A 21,750-nucleotide genomic window follows, 5' to 3' on the forward strand; every position below is an offset into this window, starting at 1 on the left:
ACACTACTATTTATCATTTTCTTTATTTTTGTTCTTTCTTTTTCTTTTCTTTCTTTCTTTTTTTTTTTTTTTTTCATATTTTGCTTATTAATTGTCATTTCTATTTATCAATAGATTAATGATCTTTAAATTCTAGTGCACTATATATGGTATACAGGTGATAGTACTAAAACGCTGAGAGTACGAATGGAAAACGTTGACAGTACGTCGCATTTAGAAAAACGGAGTATGTGTAGGAAAGATGTATGAGGATAGGTAAAATATGCGATTGCTACACAGAGGTCAAATTTAAAGGTGAGCGCGTGATTTGGGAGGGGGATGTTGCATTTTTAGGCCTATCCGTGCGACATTGATTCTATAAAACCGTCCCTGGTCTCTTAAACACAAATTTTCTGCGCAGCGCCATAGTTTTAAGTTTCTGTATCAACTACACTTTTCATACTTACCTGGTGCAGAGGGCACCCTGATCAAGTAGGGGGTCCCTCCAGGGCGAGGCCTTTCCATTGCACTCCGGATCGGCTGAACCCTGCGATCGCCCCAAATGCGGGCGACTCGGGCACGTAATTTTTAAGTGTGGGGGTCTGCGTTCGCGCTTACCCCTGGATAAATAAATGTAGAATAAGAGAAAAAACTATCCACACCCTATCACATATATAAAACTGCAATAGTAATTAATATTTTTACAATTTCAGTATCATTGTGCATGAATTTTATTTACTGCATGTAGATATTTAAGACGTTTATTCTATTCTTGTTATTGTTAATCAATTTTTATATGAATTAGTTTGTTATGATTCAATAGCTCAGTATAGCTATATTTGTTATTTTATTTCATTTTATTTTTATTGCTTTGTTTTTGGTTTGTTTGTGTGTATTTTCAATTATATTTAATAAAAAAATCATGTTCTTCTATTTTTACACACGCGTACTTAGTGTCTTTACGTTATCCGGGGATCACGTGAAAAAATGTGCATACAAGTAAGATGGAGTTACGTCCCTTTGACCGTAGCCTTTGGTTCACGTAATGCCTACTGTGACGTCGTGTCCGTGACAACAAAAGTGTGGAGATTGTCATGCGGTCGTCAGAGAAGTTTAGAATCCAATTTTCTTGTGAATATTTCTTATTCAGTGTAAGGAAGTGAAAGGAAATTGTTCATATATCAAAGTGGATGTCAATTTCATACAGCAGCGATGTCATTTTTTTGGCTAAATGTGCATTGGATTACGTGTTGGAAATTAAATTCTATAAAAATTGATAAGGACTCGAAGAGCAAGTAATATAAGGTTAGTGAATTTTATTTTCCCTTTCAATTTACTTCAACTAGTTAGAATCGCGTTCACCATTCTCGATAATATCATTTAATCATTCTGCGCATTGACCAACCATATCTCAATAATATATGCGACAGTCATTTTTCTGGGCATCGGAGAAAATCGTGGTTGTAGCTGGATTATAAGAATTCAGTGCAAAACTTGATAGATATGAAATATGATAAAATTAGAATTATTTACTTTTATTTTCCTTTGTTTTTAGCTTTCTAAATAAAGCTATCGATTTTTTTCTTGCACAATGACCCCTCCCCCCACCCCCATTCACCCCCTCACTCCAGTTAATTTTTATTTCCTTCCTTTTATTCATTACACATGTGTGCACATGTGTAAGTCACATAGGCACATGTGTAGCAGTTACCTTTCCTGTTACGTAGTATTAACGTTTCTTCAGCTGTTTACAGTATGCAAATATTTAAAAGGGCTATTTCATATTACTCTCTGTTCCATAGTATTTATATGTTGCAAAAAGTAGTAGGTATTGTACTTGCTTTTCGGCAGTACATATATTAAAATTGGAACGATACAGAGAAGATTAGCATGGCCCCTGCGCAAGGATGACACGCAAATTCGTGAAGCGTTCCATATTTTTTTCATTTTTAAAAAAGTTTTTAAATTTGTTCTCTTTATATTTTCTGTATTTTGTGCCAATTTTCAATGTAGTGTCTATCCTATTTTTAAAATTGGAACGATACGCAAGTTTTGGAAGAATTCCATATATATATATTGATTATTACTAATTATTATTTCTTAAATAAATCAAAAGGAAGTCAACAAAATTAAATCAAACGGGAGGGGGGGAGGGGGGGGGGGAGTTGATAGACACTACTATTTATCATTTTCTTTATTTTTGTTCTTTCTTTTTCTTTTCTTTCTTTCTTTTTTTTTTTTTTTTTCATATTTTGCTTATTAATTGTCATTTCTATTTATCAATAGATTAATGATCTTTAAATTCTAGTGCACTATATATGGTATACAGGTGATAGTACTAAAACGCTGAGAGTACGAATGGAAAACGTTGACAGTACGTCGCATTTAGAAAAACGGAGTATGTGTAGGAAAGATGTATGAGGATAGGTAAAATATGCGATTGCTACACAGAGGTCAAATTTAAAGGTGAGCGCGTGATTTGGGAGGGGGATGTTGCATTTTTAGGCCTATCCGTGCGACATTGATTCTATAAAACCGTCCCTGGTCTCTTAAACACAAATTTTCTGCGCAGCGCCATAGTTTTAAGTTTCTGTATCAACTACACTTTTCATACTTACCTGGTGCAGAGGGCACCCTGATCAAGTAGGGGGTCCCTCCAGGGCGAGGCCTTTCCATTGCACTCCGGATCGGCTGAACCCTGCGATCGCCCCAAATGCGGGCGACTCGGGCACGTAATTTTTAAGTGTGGGGGTCTGCGTTCGCGCTTACCCCTGGATAAATAAATGTAGAATAAGAGAAAAAACTATCCACACCCTATCACATATATAAAACTGCAATAGTAATTAATATTTTTACAATTTCAGTATCATTGTGCATGAATTTTATTTACTGCATGTAGATATTTAAGACGTTTATTCTATTCTTGTTATTGTTAATCAATTTTTATATGAATTAGTTTGTTATGATTCAATAGCTCAGTATAGCTATATTTGTTATTTTATTTCATTTTATTTTTATTGCTTTGTTTTTGGTTTGTTTGTGTGTATTTTCAATTATATTTAATAAAAAAATCATGTTCTTCTATTTTTACACACGCGTACTTAGTGTCTTTACGTTATCCGGGGATCACGTGAAAAAATGTGCATACAAGTAAGATGGAGTTACGTCCCTTTGACCGTAGCCTTTGGTTCACGTAATGCCTACTGTGACGTCGTGTCCGTGACAACAAAAGTGTGGAGATTGTCATGCGGTCGTCAGAGAAGTTTAGAATCCAATTTTCTTGTGAATATTTCTTATTCAGTGTAAGGAAGTGAAAGGAAATTGTTCATATATCAAAGTGGATGTCAATTTCATACAGCAGCGATGTCATTTTTTTGGCTAAATGTGCATTGGATTACGTGTTGGAAATTAAATTCTATAAAAATTGATAAGGACTCGAAGAGCAAGTAATATAAGGTTAGTGAATTTTATTTTCCCTTTCAATTTACTTCAACTAGTTAGAATCGCGTTCACCATTCTCGATAATATCATTTAATCATTCTGCGCATTGACCAACCATATCTCAATAATATATGCGACAGTCATTTTTCTGGGCATCGGAGAAAATCGTGGTTGTAGCTGGATTATAAGAATTCAGTGCAAAACTTGATAGATATGAAATATGATAAAATTAGAATTATTTACTTTTATTTTCCTTTGTTTTTAGCTTTCTAAATAAAGCTATCGATTTTTTTCTTGCACAATGACCCCTCCCCCCACCCCCATTCACCCCCTCACTCCAGTTAATTTTTATTTCCTTCCTTTTATTCATTACACATGTGTGCACATGTGTAAGTCACATAGGCACATGTGTAGCAGTTACCTTTCCTGTTACGTAGTATTAACGTTTCTTCAGCTGTTTACAGTATGCAAATATTTAAAAGGGCTATTTCATATTACTCTCTGTTCCATAGTATTTATATGTTGCAAAAAGTAGTAGGTATTGTACTTGCTTTTCGGCAGTACATATATTAAAATTGGAACGATACAGAGAAGATTAGCATGGCCCCTGCGCAAGGATGACACGCAAATTCGTGAAGCGTTCCATATTTTTTTCATTTTTAAAAAAGTTTTTAAATTTGTTCTCTTTATATTTTCTGTATTTTGTGCCAATTTTCAATGTAGTGTCTATCCTATTTTTAAAATTGGAACGATACGCAAGTTTTGGAAGAATTCCATATATATATATTGATTATTACTAATTATTATTTCTTAAATAAATCAAAAGGAAGTCAACAAAATTAAATCAAACGGGAGGGGGGGAGGGGGGGGGGGAGTTGATAGACACTACTATTTATCATTTTCTTTATTTTTGTTCTTTCTTTTTCTTTTCTTTCTTTCTTTTTTTTTTTTTTTTTCATATTTTGCTTATTAATTGTCATTTCTATTTATCAATAGATTAATGATCTTTAAATTCTAGTGCACTATATATGGTATACAGGTGATAGTACTAAAACGCTGAGAGTACGAATGGAAAACGTTGACAGTACGTCGCATTTAGAAAAACGGAGTATGTGTAGGAAAGATGTATGAGGATAGGTAAAATATGCGATTGCTACACAGAGGTCAAATTTAAAGGTGAGCGCGTGATTTGGGAGGGGGATGTTGCATTTTTAGGCCTATCCGTGCGACATTGATTCTATAAAACCGTCCCTGGTCTCTTAAACACAAATTTTCTGCGCAGCGCCATAGTTTTAAGTTTCTGTATCAACTACACTTTTCATACTTACCTGGTGCAGAGGGCACCCTGATCAAGTAGGGGGTCCCTCCAGGGCGAGGCCTTTCCATTGCACTCCGGATCGGCTGAACCCTGCGATCGCCCCAAATGCGGGCGACTCGGGCACGTAATTTTTAAGTGTGGGGGTCTGCGTTCGCGCTTACCCCTGGATAAATAAATGTAGAATAAGAGAAAAAACTATCCACACCCTATCACATATATAAAACTGCAATAGTAATTAATATTTTTACAATTTCAGTATCATTGTGCATGAATTTTATTTACTGCATGTAGATATTTAAGACGTTTATTCTATTCTTGTTATTGTTAATCAATTTTTATATGAATTAGTTTGTTATGATTCAATAGCTCAGTATAGCTATATTTGTTATTTTATTTCATTTTATTTTTATTGCTTTGTTTTTGGTTTGTTTGTGTGTATTTTCAATTATATTTAATAAAAAAATCATGTTCTTCTATTTTTACACACGCGTACTTAGTGTCTTTACGTTATCCGGGGATCACGTGAAAAAATGTGCATACAAGTAAGATGGAGTTACGTCCCTTTGACCGTAGCCTTTGGTTCACGTAATGCCTACTGTGACGTCGTGTCCGTGACAACAAAAGTGTGGAGATTGTCATGCGGTCGTCAGAGAAGTTTAGAATCCAATTTTCTTGTGAATATTTCTTATTCAGTGTAAGGAAGTGAAAGGAAATTGTTCATATATCAAAGTGGATGTCAATTTCATACAGCAGCGATGTCATTTTTTTGGCTAAATGTGCATTGGATTACGTGTTGGAAATTAAATTCTATAAAAATTGATAAGGACTCGAAGAGCAAGTAATATAAGGTTAGTGAATTTTATTTTCCCTTTCAATTTACTTCAACTAGTTAGAATCGCGTTCACCATTCTCGATAATATCATTTAATCATTCTGCGCATTGACCAACCATATCTCAATAATATATGCGACAGTCATTTTTCTGGGCATCGGAGAAAATCGTGGTTGTAGCTGGATTATAAGAATTCAGTGCAAAACTTGATAGATATGAAATATGATAAAATTAGAATTATTTACTTTTATTTTCCTTTGTTTTTAGCTTTCTAAATAAAGCTATCGATTTTTTTCTTGCACAATGACCCCTCCCCCCACCCCCATTCACCCCCTCACTCCAGTTAATTTTTATTTCCTTCCTTTTATTCATTACACATGTGTGCACATGTGTAAGTCACATAGGCACATGTGTAGCAGTTACCTTTCCTGTTACGTAGTATTAACGTTTCTTCAGCTGTTTACAGTATGCAAATATTTAAAAGGGCTATTTCATATTACTCTCTGTTCCATAGTATTTATATGTTGCAAAAAGTAGTAGGTATTGTACTTGCTTTTCGGCAGTACATATATTAAAATTGGAACGATACAGAGAAGATTAGCATGGCCCCTGCGCAAGGATGACACGCAAATTCGTGAAGCGTTCCATATTTTTTTCATTTTTAAAAAAGTTTTTAAATTTGTTCTCTTTATATTTTCTGTATTTTGTGCCAATTTTCAATGTAGTGTCTATCCTATTTTTAAAATTGGAACGATACGCAAGTTTTGGAAGAATTCCATATATATATATTGATTATTACTAATTATTATTTCTTAAATAAATCAAAAGGAAGTCAACAAAATTAAATCAAACGGGAGGGGGGGAGGGGGGGGGGGAGTTGATAGACACTACTATTTATCATTTTCTTTATTTTTGTTCTTTCTTTTTCTTTTCTTTCTTTCTTTTTTTTTTTTTTTTTCATATTTTGCTTATTAATTGTCATTTCTATTTATCAATAGATTAATGATCTTTAAATTCTAGTGCACTATATATGGTATACAGGTGATAGTACTAAAACGCTGAGAGTACGAATGGAAAACGTTGACAGTACGTCGCATTTAGAAAAACGGAGTATGTGTAGGAAAGATGTATGAGGATAGGTAAAATATGCGATTGCTACACAGAGGTCAAATTTAAAGGTGAGCGCGTGATTTGGGAGGGGGATGTTGCATTTTTAGGCCTATCCGTGCGACATTGATTCTATAAAACCGTCCCTGGTCTCTTAAACACAAATTTTCTGCGCAGCGCCATAGTTTTAAGTTTCTGTATCAACTACACTTTTCATACTTACCTGGTGCAGAGGGCACCCTGATCAAGTAGGGGGTCCCTCCAGGGCGAGGCCTTTCCATTGCACTCCGGATCGGCTGAACCCTGCGATCGCCCCAAATGCGGGCGACTCGGGCACGTAATTTTTAAGTGTGGGGGTCTGCGTTCGCGCTTACCCCTGGATAAATAAATGTAGAATAAGAGAAAAAACTATCCACACCCTATCACATATATAAAACTGCAATAGTAATTAATATTTTTACAATTTCAGTATCATTGTGCATGAATTTTATTTACTGCATGTAGATATTTAAGACGTTTATTCTATTCTTGTTATTGTTAATCAATTTTTATATGAATTAGTTTGTTATGATTCAATAGCTCAGTATAGCTATATTTGTTATTTTATTTCATTTTATTTTTATTGCTTTGTTTTTGGTTTGTTTGTGTGTATTTTCAATTATATTTAATAAAAAAATCATGTTCTTCTATTTTTACACACGCGTACTTAGTGTCTTTACGTTATCCGGGGATCACGTGAAAAAATGTGCATACAAGTAAGATGGAGTTACGTCCCTTTGACCGTAGCCTTTGGTTCACGTAATGCCTACTGTGACGTCGTGTCCGTGACAACAAAAGTGTGGAGATTGTCATGCGGTCGTCAGAGAAGTTTAGAATCCAATTTTCTTGTGAATATTTCTTATTCAGTGTAAGGAAGTGAAAGGAAATTGTTCATATATCAAAGTGGATGTCAATTTCATACAGCAGCGATGTCATTTTTTTGGCTAAATGTGCATTGGATTACGTGTTGGAAATTAAATTCTATAAAAATTGATAAGGACTCGAAGAGCAAGTAATATAAGGTTAGTGAATTTTATTTTCCCTTTCAATTTACTTCAACTAGTTAGAATCGCGTTCACCATTCTCGATAATATCATTTAATCATTCTGCGCATTGACCAACCATATCTCAATAATATATGCGACAGTCATTTTTCTGGGCATCGGAGAAAATCGTGGTTGTAGCTGGATTATAAGAATTCAGTGCAAAACTTGATAGATATGAAATATGATAAAATTAGAATTATTTACTTTTATTTTCCTTTGTTTTTAGCTTTCTAAATAAAGCTATCGATTTTTTTCTTGCACAATGACCCCTCCCCCCACCCCCATTCACCCCCTCACTCCAGTTAATTTTTATTTCCTTCCTTTTATTCATTACACATGTGTGCACATGTGTAAGTCACATAGGCACATGTGTAGCAGTTACCTTTCCTGTTACGTAGTATTAACGTTTCTTCAGCTGTTTACAGTATGCAAATATTTAAAAGGGCTATTTCATATTACTCTCTGTTCCATAGTATTTATATGTTGCAAAAAGTAGTAGGTATTGTACTTGCTTTTCGGCAGTACATATATTAAAATTGGAACGATACAGAGAAGATTAGCATGGCCCCTGCGCAAAGGATCCCGCGCAATCTTCGTGGTATTGTCCCACATTTCCAGGGAAGGGGAAGGAGAGAAGGGGGAAGAAAAGGGAGAGAAAAAAGGAAAGAAAGGGGTATTTTTACATAATCAAAAATGATTTAATTATAGGAATGTTTTTTCTATATTTGCACCAATTTTGAAGTGAATATATCCATTTTTTATTTTTGATTTTAATGATTTAAAATGCATATTTTTGCTGATTAATTATGCATTAATTTCACTAATTTAAGGCAAAAAGGGAATTTTTTTCTCATTCTTGTCTGTTCATTTCTTACACTTTTACTCATTTCCAGGCTCATTTGGCCTTTATTTTATTATTTTGAATATATATTCTTAGCTCAAATCCTTGTATTTTGTGTCTTTTTAAATTCCTATGGTGTAGTGGTAACACGCTTGCCTAATTTACTGGCAAGAGACCTGGGTTCGAATCCCAGTGGGTTTTTCATTCTTGACACATTATACAAGTGGTTTCATACAAAATTCAAAGAAAAACTCATCAAATTGAATGTATATTATTTTATTCAGAATAAGACCAAAAAAATCTAACCATATTTTTTTTCTTTTGTTTAATATCTCTCTCGTTTGTCAAATTCTATTAATCATCATGCAGGTTTATTTCGTTGTCATCAGGTTTTATTAATTTCACTTTGCAACAGTCAGTAAAGTGTTAATTTCAACCTCACTGTCTTGAATTGTAATTCTCCTTTACATCTTCTTATGGTATCACTTCTGTATTTTTGACCAATCAGAATTAATTTCAAGTCTCACTTACGCCTCCTTTCAAGGATGATCGACCAATGAAAATGAACTTAGTCGATTGTAGTTCCATATTATAAATAGATTTTTTTCTTTCTGTTAAAATATTTGAATCCCCCAACTCTGGGCTCCTTTTGTGTTTTAAGCAATTTCAGTATCTACCATCAACTTATTTTCTCAATTTTCTTTGAATATTAAGCATGGCTTTTAAGGAACTATTTTTTCTGGGTATGGGAAGCCATTTTAGGAGGTACACACAGGATGTTTACGTGGAAAGTATATATTTCATTTCGAGTGTACTTGATGTTATGTATTTGTCATACCACACACACACAAATACTATAATAAAAAAAAATGAACATACATACCAAATAAGTCACAAGCTTAGTGTTTTATTAAGTAGAAGTTTTTGTTTGTGAAGAGAAAAAATATTAAACGTCAAGTGTCAGTGGTTTTTAAAGGTGGAATTGTAGGCTCTCCACGGATGGCCATCCTAGAACAGGGGCTATACAAAATCTAGGAAATGTTGTTTTCTTTTCAGGTGTACGCTACCATGTGAAAGATAATATGTAACAATTCCTTTATAAAAATTATATACTCTCCAAAATTTTAGGGAATTTTTCTTCTCTAGTGGACAACAGGTTGTACATGTAATATTCCAAGGGTTTTTCTTTTAATAAAATATTTTGTACCCTTTTTACAAAATTTCACTCAACTGAAAGCTAATTTAACTTTATTCCTTACATCATATTTCAAATGTCAGATCTTTGTGTAATTTGAGTCCTTTTAAAATCTAATGGTGTAGTTGTAACATGATTTTCTATTGTATTGGCAAGAGACCTGGGTTCGAATCCCAGTGGGTTTATTCCTGACACTTTATACATGTGTTTTTATGCAATATTTTAAAGAAAACAACCAAATGATTTGATATTTATTTATTTTGGATCAGAAACTTTCCCTCTGCTTTATAAGGGCTTGGGACCTTCTAGAATTATGCTGTAAAAACAGATAATACTAGGCAGCATTAAAAGTTTCTTTCCAAAGTCTTTTTTTATACAAAGTTAACCTAGTTTGTAATGCCCAACACTTCTTAGAAATGGTTGTTACACTTTCTCCACAATTTTCACTGGTTCTTTTTTTTTTTTTTCTGTATAAGTCTCAGTGAACTTTTCTTAGTACAACTATGGACCTTGGTATCTGAGAGGCATTTTAAGGCACATCAAGGGGAGTAAATGACACATGTTAGCTGGACAGTGACTGTCTATGGTATTATGACAGCAGACTGGGGTTGTTGAGTGCACATCTTCACATTAAACTGGTTCGCAGTCTTGGGTACAAGCCGCACACAAACACTGAGGTGTCAGTGCCCTTAAGGTCTCTTATCTTGTCAGGGCTGGCAGCACAGACTAACTGGTTGTCACTTGGAGACTTGATGCTTAAATTCCTCAATAATGAACGTGCTCCTACATCTACTTTTGCCTCCTGTCCCTGTAAAATAGAACAATTATTGAGCTGCATGTACCTGTATTTCATATGTTTATGATACATTGTTTTAATCAACTATGCAATCACATTCAGTTACAATTTTTTCAAAATTTACACAATCATATATGAAGCTATATCAATGTTTTTCTCATTATTTTACATAGCCGTGTAGGTATAATCTGTTTATACTCTTCAAACATCAAAGGTATTTTTGTAACATGTAATATGTAATGCTACTTACTGTTTCCACAGTCTGCGATGAAGGTTCGAACAACCGAGACTTATTCGGGATCCTTGTCTGTCTTCGAGTGAAGGTATTTCATCCCATTCAGCTTACCGGTGTGGCCCCAGGGGTACTGGAGGGTGGGGTCTACAAGGTGTTCCAAAGGGAATTATGTACCAACTTGTTACTAGTATGGCGTACAAGTCTGTTCACTCACCAGGCACTCTGTGGGGCTGAAAATGCAAGATTTCTAATTATTCTTTAATATTTTATCAAAACTAAGACTAAAAACATTCTTAGCCCTTTGTCTTGTATACATACAAGAAGGTGTCAAATGGAGTAAACTAGCAGATAGGTATAATGCATTATGGTATACACATTTAACACTGTTATACACTGTGCTTACTAGTACTGTGTGTATACAGCATGAAATTAGACTAGAATCAATTGTTTTAACATTTAAATCAGCTCAGTTTCCCTCAAGTTTCATTGATTCGGCGTTTTTAACAAATGTACACAATGAAAACAGGTCAACAACAAAATCATGCTGTAAATCATAGTTACATGTTATACTAAGTGAGACCGTGTGTACATAGTAAGAAATCAGATTTAAATCAGGTGATTTCACATAAAAATCAGTGTAGTTTCATACAAAAATCAATCAATCGGCGTTTTCAATCAATGCACAACAATGTACACATGTTGCCAGAAATCTTCGGTATGGTACGAGGTCAGTTTGCACATAAAACACACATTGAATCGTCATCTACTACGACATGCATTTACGAGGTTATGAATTGTGATAAGATCAATGGAATTTAACAACTTTTTACAATGCAAAACGGTTACTTTTTTGTATTTTATAAGTTGTAAACAACATGCGTCGAATCGAATTTCCTCTATTTACAACCTCTCAATATCGATATCAGAGCAATTTCTCCAATGGTACTTCGCTTCAGTATTACTAACCTTTTTTAGCTGAATCCACCGGTACTAAATTTGAACTCTAACTCCGATGTATAATCAAGAAATTCAACTTTTTATTTTTCACTATATGTTATGCGACTTATCCAATATGGCGGCTGTCCTAATTCTGACTTGTAGGCTTACTCTGATTGGTCGATTGATTAGAAGTGGAACAGAAGTGGGACAAAAGTGGGACAAATCCAACCCTCTGATTGGTCTAAAAAGTGGAACTTCACCACGAAGATTGCACAGCTAGTAGCGCAAAGGATCCCGCGCAATCTTCGTGGTATTGTCCCACATTTCCAGGGAAGGGGAAGGAGAGAAGGGGGAAGAAAAGGGAGAGAAAAAAGGAAAGAAAGGGGTATTTTTACATAATCAAAAATGATTTAATTATAGGAATGTTTTTTCTATATTTGCACCAATTTTGAAGTGAATATATCCATTTTTTATTTTTGATTTTAATGATTTAAAATGCATATTTTTGCTGATTAATTATGCATTAATTTCACTAATTTAAGGCAAAAAGGGAATTTTTTTCTCATTCTTGTCTGTTCATTTCTTACACTTTTACTCATTTCCAGGCTCATTTGGCCTTTATTTTATTATTTTGAATATATATTCTTAGCTCAAATCCTTGTATTTTGTGTCTTTTTAAATTCCTATGGTGTAGTGGTAACACGCTTGCCTAATTTACTGGCAAGAGACCTGGGTTCGAATCCCAGTGGGTTTTTCATTCTTGACACATTATACAAGTGGTTTCATACAAAATTCAAAGAAAAACTCATCAAATTGAATGTATATTATTTTATTCAGAATAAGACCAAAAAAATCTAACCATATTTTTTTTCTTTTGTTTAATATCTCTCTCGTTTGTCAAATTCTATTAATCATCATGCAGGTTTATTTCGTTGTCATCAGGTTTTATTAATTTCACTTTGCAACAGTCAGTAAAGTGTTAATTTCAACCTCACTGTCTTGAATTGTAATTCTCCTTTACATCTTCTTATGGTATCACTTCTGTATTTTTGACCAATCAGAATTAATTTCAAGTCTCACTTACGCCTCCTTTCAAGGATGATCGACCAATGAAAATGAACTTAGTCGATTGTAGTTCCATATTATAAATAGATTTTTTTCTTTCTGTTAAAATATTTGAATCCCCCAACTCTGGGCTCCTTTTGTGTTTTAAGCAATTTCAGTATCTACCATCAACTTATTTTCTCAATTTTCTTTGAATATTAAGCATGGCTTTTAAGGAACTATTTTTTCTGGGTATGGGAAGCCATTTTAGGAGGTACACACAGGATGTTTACGTGGAAAGTATATATTTCATTTCGAGTGTACTTGATGTTATGTATTTGTCATACCACACACACACAAATACTATAATAAAAAAAAATGAACATACATACCAAATAAGTCACAAGCTTAGTGTTTTATTAAGTAGAAGTTTTTGTTTGTGAAGAGAAAAAATATTAAACGTCAAGTGTCAGTGGTTTTTAAAGGTGGAATTGTAGGCTCTCCACGGATGGCCATCCTAGAACAGGGGCTATACAAAATCTAGGAAATGTTGTTTTCTTTTCAGGTGTACGCTACCATGTGAAAGATAATATGTAACAATTCCTTTATAAAAATTATATACTCTCCAAAATTTTAGGGAATTTTTCTTCTCTAGTGGACAACAGGTTGTACATGTAATATTCCAAGGGTTTTTCTTTTAATAAAATATTTTGTACCCTTTTTACAAAATTTCACTCAACTGAAAGCTAATTTAACTTTATTCCTTACATCATATTTCAAATGTCAGATCTTTGTGTAATTTGAGTCCTTTTAAAATCTAATGGTGTAGTTGTAACATGATTTTCTATTGTATTGGCAAGAGACCTGGGTTCGAATCCCAGTGGGTTTATTCCTGACACTTTATACATGTGTTTTTATGCAATATTTTAAAGAAAACAACCAAATGATTTGATATTTATTTATTTTGGATCAGAAACTTTCCCTCTGCTTTATAAGGGCTTGGGACCTTCTAGAATTATGCTGTAAAAACAGATAATACTAGGCAGCATTAAAAGTTTCTTTCCAAAGTCTTTTTTTATACAAAGTTAACCTAGTTTGTAATGCCCAACACTTCTTAGAAATGGTTGTTACACTTTCTCCACAATTTTCACTGGTTCTTTTTTTTTTTTTTCTGTATAAGTCTCAGTGAACTTTTCTTAGTACAACTATGGACCTTGGTATCTGAGAGGCATTTTAAGGCACATCAAGGGGAGTAAATGACACATGTTAGCTGGACAGTGACTGTCTATGGTATTATGACAGCAGACTGGGGTTGTTGAGTGCACATCTTCACATTAAACTGGTTCGCAGTCTTGGGTACAAGCCGCACACAAACACTGAGGTGTCAGTGCCCTTAAGGTCTCTTATCTTGTCAGGGCTGGCAGCACAGACTAACTGGTTGTCACTTGGAGACTTGATGCTTAAATTCCTCAATAATGAACGTGCTCCTACATCTACTTTTGCCTCCTGTCCCTGTAAAATAGAACAATTATTGAGCTGCATGTACCTGTATTTCATATGTTTATGATACATTGTTTTAATCAACTATGCAATCACATTCAGTTACAATTTTTTCAAAATTTACACAATCATATATGAAGCTATATCAATGTTTTTCTCATTATTTTACATAGCCGTGTAGGTATAATCTGTTTATACTCTTCAAACATCAAAGGTATTTTTGTAACATGTAATATGTAATGCTACTTACTGTTTCCACAGTCTGCGATGAAGGTTCGAACAACCGAGACTTATTCGGGATCCTTGTCTGTCTTCGAGTGAAGGTATTTCATCCCATTCAGCTTACCGGTGTGGCCCCAGGGGTACTGGAGGGTGGGGTCTACAAGGTGTTCCAAAGGGAATTATGTACCAACTTGTTACTAGTATGGCGTACAAGTCTGTTCACTCACCAGGCACTCTGTGGGGCTGAAAATGCAAGATTTCTAATTATTCTTTAATATTTTATCAAAACTAAGACTAAAAACATTCTTAGCCCTTTGTCTTGTATACATACAAGAAGGTGTCAAATGGAGTAAACTAGCAGATAGGTATAATGCATTATGGTATACACATTTAACACTGTTATACACTGTGCTTACTAGTACTGTGTGTATACAGCATGAAATTAGACTAGAATCAATTGTTTTAACATTTAAATCAGCTCAGTTTCCCTCAAGTTTCATTGATTCGGCGTTTTTAACAAATGTACACAATGAAAACAGGTCAACAACAAAATCATGCTGTAAATCATAGTTACATGTTATACTAAGTGAGACCGTGTGTACATAGTAAGAAATCAGATTTAAATCAGGTGATTTCACATAAAAATCAGTGTAGTTTCATACAAAAATCAATCAATCGGCGTTTTCAATCAATGCACAACAATGTACACATGTTGCCAGAAATCTTCGGTATGGTACGAGGTCAGTTTGCACATAAAACACACATTGAATCGTCATCTACTACGACATGCATTTACGAGGTTATGAATTGTGATAAGATCAATGGAATTTAACAACTTTTTACAATGCAAAACGGTTACTTTTTTGTATTTTATAAGTTGTAAACAACATGCGTCGAATCGAATTTCCTCTATTTACAACCTCTCAATATCGATATCAGAGCAATTTCTCCAATGGTACTTCGCTTCAGTATTACTAACCTTTTTTAGCTGAATCCACCGGTACTAAATTTGAACTCTAACTCCGATGTATAATCAAGAAATTCAACTTTTTATTTTTCACTATATGTTATGCGACTTATCCAATATGGCGGCTGTCCTAATTCTGACTTGTAGGCTTACTCTGATTGGTCGATTGATTAGAAGTGGAACAGAAGTGGGACAAAAGTGGGACAAATCCAACCCTCTGATTGGTCTAAAAAGTGGAACTTCACCACGAAGATTGCACAGCTAGTAGCGCAAAGGATCCCGCGCAATCTTCGTGGTATTGTCCCACATTTCCAGGGAAGGGGAAGGAGAGAAGGGGGAAGAAAAGGGAGAGAAAAAAGGAAAGAAAGGGGTATTTTTACATAATCAAAAATGATTTAATTATAGGAATGTTTTTTCTATATTTGCACCAATTTTGAAGTGAATATATCCATTTTTTATTTTTGATTTTAATGATTTAAAATGCATATTTTTGCTGATTAATTATGCATTAATTTCACTAATTTAAGGCAAAAAGGGAATTTTTTTCTCATTCTTGTCTGTTCATTTCTTACACTTTTACTCATTTCCAGGCTCATTTGGCCTTTATTTTATTATTTTGAATATATATTCTTAGCTCAAATCCTTGTATTTTGTGTCTTTTTAAATTCCTATGGTGTAGTGGTAACACGCTTGCCTAATTTACTGGCAAGAGACCTGGGTTCGAATCCCAGTGGGTTTTTCATTCTTGACACATTATACAAGTGGTTTCATACAAAATTCAAAGAAAAACTCATCAAATTGAATGTATATTATTTTATTCAGAATAAGACCAAAAAAATCTAACCATATTTTTTTTCTTTTGTTTAATATCTCTCTCGTTTGTCAAATTCTATTAATCATCATGCAGGTTTATTTCGTTGTCATCAGGTTTTATTAATTTCACTTTGCAACAGTCAGTAAAGTGTTAATTTCAACCTCACTGTCTTGAATTGTAATTCTCCTTTACATCTTCTTATGGTATCACTTCTGTATTTTTGACCAATCAGAATTAATTTCAAGTCTCACTTACGCCTCCTTTCAAGGATGATCGACCAATGAAAATGAACTTAGTCGATTGTAGTTCCATATTATAAATAGATTTTTTTCTTTCTGTTAAAATATTTGAATCCCCCAACTCTGGGCTCCTTTTGTGTTTTAAGCAATTTCAGTATCTACCATCAACTTATTTTCTCAATTTTCTTTGAATATTAAGCATGGCTTTTAAGGAACTATTTTTTCTGGGTATGGGAAGCCATTTTAGGAGGTACACACAGGATGTTTACGTGGAAAGTATATATTTCATTTCGAGTGTACTTGATGTTATGTATTTGTCATACCACACACACACAAATACTATAATAAAAAAAAATGAACATACATACCAAATAAGTCACAAGCTTAGTGTTTTATTAAGTAGAAGTTTTTGTTTGTGAAGAGAAAAAATATTAAACGTCAAGTGTCAGTGGTTTTTAAAGGTGGAATTGTAGGCTCTCCACGGATGGCCATCCTAGAACAGGGGCTATACAAAATCTAGGAAATGTTGTTTTCTTTTCAGGTGTACGCTACCATGTGAAAGATAATATGTAACAATTCCTTTATAAAAATTATATACTCTCCAAAATTTTAGGGAATTTTTCTTCTCTAGTGGACAACAGGTTGTACATGTAATATTCCAAGGGTTTTTCTTTTAATAAAATATTTTGTACCCTTTTTACAAAATTTCACTCAACTGAAAGCTAATTTAACTTTATTCCTTACATCATATTTCAAATGTCAGATCTTTGTGTAATTTGAGTCCTTTTAAAATCTAATGGTGTAGTTGTAACATGATTTTCTATTGTATTGGCAAGAGACCTGGGTTCGAATCCCAGTGGGTTTATTCCTGACACTTTATACATGTGTTTTTATGCAATATTTTAAAGAAAACAACCAAATGATTTGATATTTATTTATTTTGGATCAGAAACTTTCCCTCTGCTTTATAAGGGCTTGGGACCTTCTAGAATTATGCTGTAAAAACAGATAATACTAGGCAGCATTAAAAGTTTCTTTCCAAAGTCTTTTTTTATACAAAGTTAACCTAGTTTGTAATGCCCAACACTTCTTAGAAATGGTTGTTACACTTTCTCCACAATTTTCACTGGTTCTTTTTTTTTTTTTTCTGTATAAGTCTCAGTGAACTTTTCTTAGTACAACTATGGACCTTGGTATCTGAGAGGCATTTTAAGGCACATCAAGGGGAGTAAATGACACATGTTAGCTGGACAGTGACTGTCTATGGTATTATGACAGCAGACTGGGGTTGTTGAGTGCACATCTTCACATTAAACTGGTTCGCAGTCTTGGGTACAAGCCGCACACAAACACTGAGGTGTCAGTGCCCTTAAGGTCTCTTATCTTGTCAGGGCTGGCAGCACAGACTAACTGGTTGTCACTTGGAGACTTGATGCTTAAATTCCTCAATAATGAACGTGCTCCTACATCTACTTTTGCCTCCTGTCCCTGTAAAATAGAACAATTATTGAGCTGCATGTACCTGTATTTCATATGTTTATGATACATTGTTTTAATCAACTATGCAATCACATTCAGTTACAATTTTTTCAAAATTTACACAATCATATATGAAGCTATATCAATGTTTTTCTCATTATTTTACATAGCCGTGTAGGTATAATCTGTTTATACTCTTCAAACATCAAAGGTATTTTTGTAACATGTAATATGTAATGCTACTTACTGTTTCCACAGTCTGCGATGAAGGTTCGAACAACCGAGACTTATTCGGGATCCTTGTCTGTCTTCGAGTGAAGGTATTTCATCCCATTCAGCTTACCGGTGTGGCCCCAGGGGTACTGGAGGGTGGGGTCTACAAGGTGTTCCAAAGGGAATTATGTACCAACTTGTTACTAGTATGGCGTACAAGTCTGTTCACTCACCAGGCACTCTGTGGGGCTGAAAATGCAAGATTTCTAATTATTCTTTAATATTTTATCAAAACTAAGACTAAAAACATTCTTAGCCCTTTGTCTTGTATACATACAAGAAGGTGTCAAATGGAGTAAACTAGCAGATAGGTATAATGCATTATGGTATACACATTTAACACTGTTATACACTGTGCTTACTAGTACTGTGTGTATACAGCATGAAATTAGACTAGAATCAATTGTTTTAACATTTAAATCAGCTCAGTTTCCCTCAAGTTTCATTGATTCGGCGTTTTTAACAAATGTACACAATGAAAACAGGTCAACAACAAAATCATGCTGTAAATCATAGTTACATGTTATACTAAGTGAGACCGTGTGTACATAGTAAGAAATCAGATTTAAATCAGGTGATTTCACATAAAAATCAGTGTAGTTTCATACAAAAATCAATCAATCGGCGTTTTCAATCAATGCACAACAATGTACACATGTTGCCAGAAATCTTCGGTATGGTACGAGGTCAGTTTGCACATAAAACACACATTGAATCGTCATCTACTACGACATGCATTTACGAGGTTATGAATTGTGATAAGATCAATGGAATTTAACAACTTTTTACAATGCAAAACGGTTACTTTTTTGTATTTTATAAGTTGTAAACAACATGCGTCGAATCGAATTTCCTCTATTTACAACCTCTCAATATCGATATCAGAGCAATTTCTCCAATGGTACTTCGCTTCAGTATTACTAACCTTTTTTAGCTGAATCCACCGGTACTAAATTTGAACTCTAACTCCGATGTATAATCAAGAAATTCAACTTTTTATTTTTCACTATATGTTATGCGACTTATCCAATATGGCGGCTGTCCTAATTCTGACTTGTAGGCTTACTCTGATTGGTCGATTGATTAGAAGTGGAACAGAAGTGGGACAAAAGTGGGACAAATCCAACCCTCTGATTGGTCTAAAAAGTGGAACTTCACCACGAAGATTGCACAGCTAGTAGCGCAAAGGATCCCGCGCAATCTTCGTGGTATTGTCCCACATTTCCAGGGAAGGGGAAGGAGAGAAGGGGGAAGAAAAGGGAGAGAAAAAAGGAAAGAAAGGGGTATTTTTACATAATCAAAAATGATTTAATTATAGGAATGTTTTTTCTATATTTGCACCAATTTTGAAGTGAATATATCCATTTTTTATTTTTGATTTTAATGATTTAAAATGCATATTTTTGCTGATTAATTATGCATTAATTTCACTAATTTAAGGCAAAAAGGGAATTTTTTTCTCATTCTTGTCTGTTCATTTCTTACACTTTTACTCATTTCCAGGCTCATTTGGCCTTTATTTTATTATTTTGAATATATATTCTTAGCTCAAATCCTTGTATTTTGTGTCTTTTTAAATTCCTATGGTGTAGTGGTAACACGCTTGCCTAATTTACTGGCAAGAGACCTGGGTTCGAATCCCAGTGGGTTTTTCATTCTTGACACATTATACAAGTGGTTTCATACAAAATTCAAAGAAAAACTCATCAAATTGAATGTATATTATTTTATTCAGAATAAGACCAAAAAAATCTAACCATATTTTTTTTCTTTTGTTTAATATCTCTCTCGTTTGTCAAATTCTATTAATCATCATGCAGGTTTATTTCGTTGTCATCAGGTTTTATTAATTTCACTTTGCAACAGTCAGTAAAGTGTTAATTTCAACCTCACTGTCTTGAATTGTAATTCTCCTTTACATCTTCTTATGGTATCACTTCTGTATTTTTGACCAATCAGAATTAATTTCAAGTCTCACTTACGCCTCCTTTCAAGGATGATCGACCAATGAAAATGAACTTAGTCGATTGTAGTTCCATATTATAAATAGATTTTTTTCTTTCTGTTAAAATATTTGAATCCCCCAACTCTGGGCTCCTTTTGTGTTTTAAGCAATTTCAGTATCTACCATCAACTTATTTTCTCAATTTTCTTTGAATATTAAGCATGGCTTTTAAGGAACTATTTTTTCTGGGTATGGGAAGCCATTTTAGGAGGTACACACAGGATGTTTACGTGGAAAGTATATATTTCATTTCGAGTGTACTTGATGTTATGTATTTGTCATACCACACACACACAAATACTATAATAAAAAAAAATGAACATACATACCAAATAAGTCACAAGCTTAGTGTTTTATTAAGTAGAAGTTTTTGTTTGTGAAGAGAAAAAATATTAAACGTCAAGTGTCAGTGGTTTTTAAAGGTGGAATTGTAGGCTCTCCACGGATGGCCATCCTAGAACAGGGGCTATACAAAATCTAGGAAATGTTGTTTTCTTTTCAGGTGTACGCTACCATGTGAAAGATAATATGTAACAATTCCTTTATAAAAATTATATACTCTCCAAAATTTTAGGGAATTTTTCTTCTCTAGTGGACAACAGGTTGTACATGTAATATTCCAAGGGTTTTTCTTTTAATAAAATATTTTGTACCCTTTTTACAAAATTTCACTCAACTGAAAGCTAATTTAACTTTATTCCTTACATCATATTTCAAATGTCAGATCTTTGTGTAATTTGAGTCCTTTTAAAATCTAATGGTGTAGTTGTAACATGATTTTCTATTGTATTGGCAAGAGACCTGGGTTCGAATCCCAGTGGGTTTATTCCTGACACTTTATACATGTGTTTTTATGCAATATTTTAAAGAAAACAACCAAATGATTTGATATTTATTTATTTTGGATCAGAAACTTTCCCTCTGCTTTATAAGGGCTTGGGACCTTCTAGAATTATGCTGTAAAAACAGATAATACTAGGCAGCATTAAAAGTTTCTTTCCAAAGTCTTTTTTTATACAAAGTTAACCTAGTTTGTAATGCCCAACACTTCTTAGAAATGGTTGTTACACTTTCTCCACAATTTTCACTGGTTCTTTTTTTTTTTTTTCTGTATAAGTCTCAGTGAACTTTTCTTAGTACAACTATGGACCTTGGTATCTGAGAGGCATTTTAAGGCACATCAAGGGGAGTAAATGACACATGTTAGCTGGACAGTGACTGTCTATGGTATTATGACAGCAGACTGGGGTTGTTGAGTGCACATCTTCACATTAAACTGGTTCGCAGTCTTGGGTACAAGCCGCACACAAACACTGAGGTGTCAGTGCCCTTAAGGTCTCTTATCTTGTCAGGGCTGGCAGCACAGACTAACTGGTTGTCACTTGGAGACTTGATGCTTAAATTCCTCAATAATGAACGTGCTCCTACATCTACTTTTGC

At 34.0% G+C, this 21,750-nt stretch overlaps 8 non-coding genes across 8 annotated transcripts; all 8 read left to right on the forward strand.

Moving 5' to 3' along the window:
• The first annotated feature begins 438 nt into the window (after nt 1–438).
• LOC133178014 (U1 spliceosomal RNA) lies at nt 439–602 on the forward strand. The gene has a single exon (XR_009719937.1). It is a non-coding gene; the product is annotated as a U1 spliceosomal RNA (small nuclear RNA).
• Nucleotides 603–1,812: 1,210 nt separating this feature from the next.
• Nucleotides 1,813–1,921, forward strand: LOC133178022 (U6 spliceosomal RNA). The gene has a single exon (XR_009719944.1). It is a non-coding gene; the product is annotated as a U6 spliceosomal RNA (small nuclear RNA).
• Nucleotides 1,922–2,589: 668 nt separating this feature from the next.
• On the forward strand, nt 2,590–2,753 carry LOC133178019 (U1 spliceosomal RNA). The gene has a single exon (XR_009719941.1). It is a non-coding gene; the product is annotated as a U1 spliceosomal RNA (small nuclear RNA).
• Nucleotides 2,754–3,963: 1,210 nt separating this feature from the next.
• Nucleotides 3,964–4,072, forward strand: LOC133178016 (U6 spliceosomal RNA). The gene has a single exon (XR_009719938.1). It is a non-coding gene; the product is annotated as a U6 spliceosomal RNA (small nuclear RNA).
• A 668-nt stretch (nt 4,073–4,740) lies between these two features.
• Nucleotides 4,741–4,904, forward strand: LOC133178020 (U1 spliceosomal RNA). The gene has a single exon (XR_009719942.1). It is a non-coding gene; the product is annotated as a U1 spliceosomal RNA (small nuclear RNA).
• Nucleotides 4,905–6,114: 1,210 nt separating this feature from the next.
• Nucleotides 6,115–6,223, forward strand: LOC133178017 (U6 spliceosomal RNA). The gene has a single exon (XR_009719939.1). It is a non-coding gene; the product is annotated as a U6 spliceosomal RNA (small nuclear RNA).
• Nucleotides 6,224–6,891: 668 nt separating this feature from the next.
• LOC133178021 (U1 spliceosomal RNA) lies at nt 6,892–7,055 on the forward strand. Its single transcript, XR_009719943.1, has one exon. It is a non-coding gene; the product is annotated as a U1 spliceosomal RNA (small nuclear RNA).
• Nucleotides 7,056–8,265: 1,210 nt separating this feature from the next.
• Nucleotides 8,266–8,376, forward strand: LOC133178018 (U6 spliceosomal RNA). Its single transcript, XR_009719940.1, has one exon. It is a non-coding gene; the product is annotated as a U6 spliceosomal RNA (small nuclear RNA).
• Nucleotides 8,377–21,750: the final 13,374 nt, after the last annotated feature.

Source organism: Saccostrea echinata, unplaced genomic scaffold (assembly GCF_033153115.1).
Source record: "Saccostrea echinata isolate AGI-Se365-2 ecotype Australia unplaced genomic scaffold, CSIRO_AGI_Sech_v1 ptg000330l, whole genome shotgun sequence".
In the NCBI taxonomy this organism is placed as follows: Eukaryota; Metazoa; Mollusca; class Bivalvia; order Ostreida; family Ostreidae; genus Saccostrea; species Saccostrea echinata.